The sequence below is a fragment of the Crocodylus siamensis genome, chromosome 1 (genome assembly GCF_052110815.1).
Source record: "Crocodylus siamensis isolate JL-2025a chromosome 1, ASM5211081v1, whole genome shotgun sequence".
In the NCBI taxonomy this organism is placed as follows: Eukaryota; Metazoa; Chordata; order Crocodylia; family Crocodylidae; genus Crocodylus; species Crocodylus siamensis.
Window position 1 is genome coordinate 168,199,767 of NC_143395.1, and position 6,000 is coordinate 168,205,766.

A 6,000-nucleotide genomic window follows, 5' to 3' on the forward strand; every position below is an offset into this window, starting at 1 on the left:
TCTGAGACAACCCTCTTTCTCTTTTATTCCCTTAAATGATACCATTCATTCAGAAGGGGATTTGTGCTGCTGAATTTCACCTGGAACAAGACATTCAGCTCCTGTTGGAATCACTTCTGAGACCAAGCTTACAGTTTCAAGACTACACCTGCACAGGATATGCCTGTAACACTCTGCAGGAAATGTGGGCTAATTAAATATGAGCTGATTTAAAACGATTACTTCATCCAAGAAGCAAGAGCTAATAATTATATGGAATAAGATGATTACCTGGAACAAGATGATAAAACTGCTAATATTCCTGTTAATAGTATGAATGGGGAGCCTCTCTATTAAAACCAGAGTGCAGTGTACTGTAGGTTAATTAAAAAAAATACAAAAAGCAGAACTTCTGCAGCTGTACGTCACCATCATATTTTGTCTAGTCTGTCTCAAATAACCTATTCCAAGAAGAACCACCCTCTTTTAACAGGATCTTGCACAGCTGTCTGGGCCATTACCTGACCTTCATCTATAAGTAATGAGCAATTTATTGCATGGTAAAAGAGAGAAGGTGAGTAACTGCCTATGTGCACACCCTTATCCCCAGTAAGGGCTCATAATTGCGGTATCTTAATAAAAGTCAGTGAGAAAAAGAGGTAAGTTACCATAATTTGTCTTCTCTGACTATAGGGTAAGAGTGTGCTCATGAGCCGTTACTATGTAGCATCTGATACATGGGTAAAGCTCCACCCTGTTTTCTCTTGTGGCATACTGTTCATCCTCCTAGGAGACGAAGAAAGAAGTGCTACGTTAGGGGACCTGGATGTAGGATTCACTTGGCAACAACCATAAATGCCATAACAATGGTGTTGCATGAGTTCCTCTTCCAGATTCAGGTTAGAGGACAGAGTGAATAGATGACTGAGTTGGGGAAAGCCATAGGATATAATAAGGTCTACTCACTGAATTATCAAGACATGGTAGTATTTACAGCAAGTGGTACAGGTGTGCAAAATGTGATTGGGTCCTATGCATTTCTTGATTTTTTTTTTTTTATTTTTTTTTTTCCTAGGCTCCTGTACCTTGATACCCCCAAAGGGAGACTTTAATCTGCCTGTAACTTCTACTAGCCACTTTGGACTTGGCCCCTTATATCTGGGGTTAAAACAGAAAGGACATAGACCAGATGCTGCATTGGAACAAGCTACCTAAAGAAGTTGCGGAATCTTCATCCCTGGAAATTTTCAAGAGCAGATTGGACAGACATGTGGCTGGGATGACTTAGTCAGGGACTATCCTTCCTTGAAGAGGGGCTGAACTAGAAGACCTTATGAGGTTTCCACCAGCCCTACTTTACTATGATCCTATGTTCATACTTCCATTGGCTTCCAGGAGGGGTGTGAAGAGGGTATTCATATCTTAAGAATTAAGTATATATTTAAACAGACGAGGTTCTTTGGGTGAATCTGATATCTTTTATTAGACCAACTTAAATAGTTGGAAAACAATTATTAAGCAAGCATACCAGACCAGCCTCTGGATTCTTTACTTTTCATTCCATCCAGAAAGAGCACACACCAACTGCTGAAACTTCCTTAGCCGGACGAAGAACCTTGTCTGCCTATGTCCTTAGACCAACACAGCTACAACCTACACCCCTGGCACATATTTAAATACTTTCCTAAATCAGAAGAGATTTCAGGATTGGGTCCTGAGTTTCTGAACTGTTCTCTGTGTGTCTGCATTTGACTCTGATTTCCTATGGGCAGAAAAAGTATGTTATAGCACTGACCATAACTTGTTTGTGCAGGTCTTCAAACCACTTGGCATTAATACGGTAAAATGCTTTGAAGGTGAAAAGAGTTAATCAAGTGCCAAGTTGCACACTTGTTACCACGAGGGCCTAAGGGGGAAAGTCCACAGCATTATCAAGAAAGATTGAACAGTTGAACAGTGCGGGCCCGAGGACCGAGCCCTGCGGAACCCCACTGCCCACATCCCTCCAGGTCAAAAATGACCCGTCTACCACCACTCTGTGGGTGCGACCCTCCAGCCAGTCAGCAACCCATTTGACTGTGTAGGTGTTGACACCACAGTCCCCCAGTTTCTTAATGAGAACGGGGTGAGAGACAGTGTTGAAGGCCTTCCGAAAGTCCAGGAAGACTATGTCCACTGCTACCCCTGCATCTAATGATCTGGTGATCTGATCGTAAAAGGCCACCAGGTTGGTCTGACAGGACCTGCCACTGATGAACCCATGTTGGTTGCCCCTAAGCATAATCTCTCCTCCTGGCCCCTCGTGGACATGTGCCAAAATAATTCTCTCAAAAAGTTTGCCCAGGATTGAGGTAAGACTAACTGGCCTATAGTTTCCCAGGTCCTCCTTCCTCCCCTTTTTGAAGATGGGAACCACATTGGCCCTCTTCCAGTCCTCTGGCACCACACCAGAGCACCACGAGTGCTCGTAAAGCCATGCCAGGGGTCCCACAACAACCTCAGCCAATTCCCTCAGCACTCTGGGCTGGAGATCGTCCGGACCAGCTGATCTGAATACATCCAGTCCCTCCAGAAGTTCACTAACTAGTTCCTCACTAACCCTTGGCCTAGGTGCACCTCCCCGAGGGTCTAAGGGGGGCCCAGAGGGGGGGTGACTGTTCTGGTCCCTACTCGGGAAAATGAAGGCAAAGAAATCATTAAATATATTAGCTTTGTCATCTGGTGTGATGACCACATTTCCTAGCATGTCCTGCAGGGGCCCCATGTTACCTGGAACCTTCTTTTTGCCCCCTACGTATTTAAAAAAGGACTTCTTGTTGTCCGTGATCTGGGAAGCTAGTCCCAGTTCCATCTCTGCCTTGGCCTTCCTGACTGCCCCCCTGCATCCCCGAGCAACCTGTGGACCAGTATAATCCTCCCTGGTGATGGCCCCTCCCTTCTATTGGGTGTATGCCTCCCTTTTAGCTAGGAGACATTCCCGGATGCTTTTGGTGAGCCATGAGGGCTTTTGTGTCCTCCTGCCCCATTTGGTCTGTGTTGGGATTACCTCCCTTTGGGCTTGGAGGATCGTTTCCTTAAGGAGCAACCACTCTTCTTGGACACCTGGCTCCCCTCCCCTCTGGGACTTCAGTGCTTCCCCAACTATTTTCCTTAGCTCATTGAAGTCCACCCTCCTGAAATCTAGGGCCGCTGCCTTACTGCATGCCTTTGCCACCTTGTGCTAGATGGTGAATTCCAGCAAGCGATGATAGCTGTCGCCCAGGTGGTTGAGCACCCGCAGCCCCCTCACCAGGTTGTCACCGGTGGCCAGAACCAGGTCCAACAAGGCGTCTCCCCTGGTGGGGCTGTGCACCTCCTGGGTTAGATGGAGGTCCTGCATTCTGGCTAGGAACCTACGTGAGTGGTCAGACCTGGCTGACTGCTCTTCCCAGCAGATGTCTGGAAAGTTCAGGTCACCCATGATGACCACGTCCATTGACCTAACTACCGCCGTGAGCTGACTTAAGAATTCCTGGCCTAGCTTTTCTCTTGGTTGGGTGGTCTGTAGTAGACCCCCACCGTTAAGTCTCTTTCCACTCGACTGCCTTGTATTCTAACCCACAGCACTTCAGAGTGCCCCTCCTCTGATTCTTTGCTAATTGACAAGGATGTGTATTCCTCCTTAATGTAGAGTGCCACGCTTCCACCTTTCTTCCCTGTCCTATCTGTCCTGTACATCCTATAGGCCTTGATATTCACCACCCAGTCATGTGTTGGGTCCCACCACGTTTCAGTGAGCCCCACTATGTCTGGGTTGGTGTCAGCCAGCAGGAGGGTAAGTTCCTCTTGCTTGTTTCCCATACTACAAGCATTTGTGTAGAGGCATTTGAGGCCTCCTGAGGATGTGTGCACTGGCCCCCTACTTTCAGCATTACCCTGGCCGCTGTTGCTTACCTGCATATATGTTTTGCTCGTCGGTCTAGGCTGGGCTGTACTTGTGGGTGTTGCTTAGTTTGGCAGTCCAAGGCTTCCTCCAGCTGCTGCTGCATCCACCTCCACTTCGGGTCAGGTAAGGGGGCACACATGCATGCGGGACACGTGTGCCTGGATTCCTCCTCTCTTCCCTGCTCCTGGCTCCCAAGAGCAACTCTTCAGAAAGGCACCCCTTGGGAGGACAAGTTCCAATGAGCACAAACTAGTTGATGAAAAATTTAGGCTACACATAAGGAAAAACTTCTTTTCTGTAAGGGTATCTAGATCTGGAACATACTCTCAGCAGAGGTAATGCAGTCACCATCCTTGGAGGGGTTCAAGAGGAGGCTGGACAAACACCCTGTTGAACTCGTTTGAGCCCAATTACCTCCTGCTCATAGCAGGAGACCAGACTTGATGATCTTACAGGTCCCTTCTGGTCCTTTGCTTCTATAATTCATATTTTTCTTGATATCTTAATATTTTATCAGCATTAATGTCACCATTGAATATAGCCTGGCTGTCTAGAAGCATTTCTGATGTTATTTGTGTAAGTGTATCCTTCTGTCACTTTTTTTTTGTTTCTGGGTTTTTTAATGTTTTTTTTTCTGGCTATCACATGAGGTCATACTTACTGCTGCTTTTAAGCTCTTTTCTTCCACTACCGGTCCTGAAATAGTCATAAAATGGTTTTTTGATTGTGCATTCCAATTTTTGGAGTGAACATGGGATGATTCAATTGTTTAATCTGCATCTTTTTTTTCAGAGTTGGCAGTCAATCTGTTTCAGATCACGTTACATTTTATTTGACTTCCATTCTTTAGTAACAATCCTTGAGAAATAAACAAATAAAGTGACAAGTGATAAATGACTAACAGGGAAAAAATGTTAACAAAAATGTGATTGCCTGTTAAAAATTCCAGCTGTCCTAAAAGGCTCCCATTTCCGAGGCTCTGACCAGATATTTGCCAGGAACAGACTGCCAAAATTCTTGGGGACTTTCAAGTAAATATTGATCTAAGATTTAAAAGAAATGACTTTTTTTTAACTTCAACTAATCTTTGCATTCCAAGTCATCAGATATATGCATCAAATTCATCATGGAGAGGAGAAGAGTGAATAGCTCAGGAAAAAAACAAAGAGCTTGCACTCAAGTGGTCAAAATAAGCATCTACAAAATGAAAATAATCCCATATCGAAAATCACCACCATAGCTGGCATTAATTGACACTTTTGTTGGCAGTCTTAGCAGCCGGCACTTAGCTAAATGGGCTTAGTTGCCTGGACTGCTCCCTCTGTCTGCAGAAGAGTTTAACTTGAGTTAATCTATTTTAACTTGGGAAAAGAACAATGACATTGGTGGAGAGTCTAGACTGCCACTGGCAAACATAGTGACTAGGGTAAGTTTATTGGCAATGAGGCTGGGATGAGTACCAGCTGGGCTGGTAGGGAGCTAGTGAGTGGAGATGAGGCTCTTCTTGTAGCAGCACAATGACCCACAGGAGGCTTTAAGCATTTTGGTTTGAAACAGCTTACTGATATCTGTTTCTTACCAGAGGACTGAGTTGTGACTGTAGCAGTGAGCAGGACACCCTGCAGCGGGGTACCTAGGGCACTCATTTTGAGCACTGCATTTGCAAGGACATGAAGAGGCCAAGGCTGAGAGGACTGAAGATCCAGATAGTGAGGCTGAAGTTCAGGATGGGCTGATGTCAGGACATGGCTAGGAGCCCAGGGGTGGGCTAAAGCCAAGAGGGCCAAAGCGTGAGTTGCAAGACAGAGATGGTCTATGGTCTGAGTACAGAGAGAGAGAAAGTTGAGCTATGACCAAGAGGGCCAAGGCCTGAGCAGAGCAGCTAAAGTCTGGGAAAGGCAGAAGCAAAGACAGAGTCAGGGGTCTGTCAAAGACGGAGCCGGGGGAGAGAGGGTGAGAAGCCCTAGTGACTGGAATGAAATGAAAGCCATGCCCATGCCTTGCAAGTCCTGGAGAAAACTGGAGGCCACATTTAATGCCCCTAAGGCGAGTTAGTGCTGGAGGGCATAGATAGGGCCAGTCAGTTAGTGGCATGC

General features: G+C 46.0%; 1 long non-coding RNA gene across 1 annotated transcript in view; it reads left to right on the forward strand.

The window, feature by feature from the left end:
- Positions 1-1,194, forward strand: part of LOC149873637 (uncharacterized) — a 54,859-nt gene extending 53,665 nt beyond the window's left edge. The window contains exon 3 of the long non-coding RNA XR_016442533.1: positions 1,055-1,194. This is a non-coding gene — a long non-coding RNA (uncharacterized LOC149873637). The remainder of the gene's footprint in view (positions 1-1,054) is intronic.
- The last annotated feature ends 4,806 nt before the right edge of the window (positions 1,195-6,000 follow it).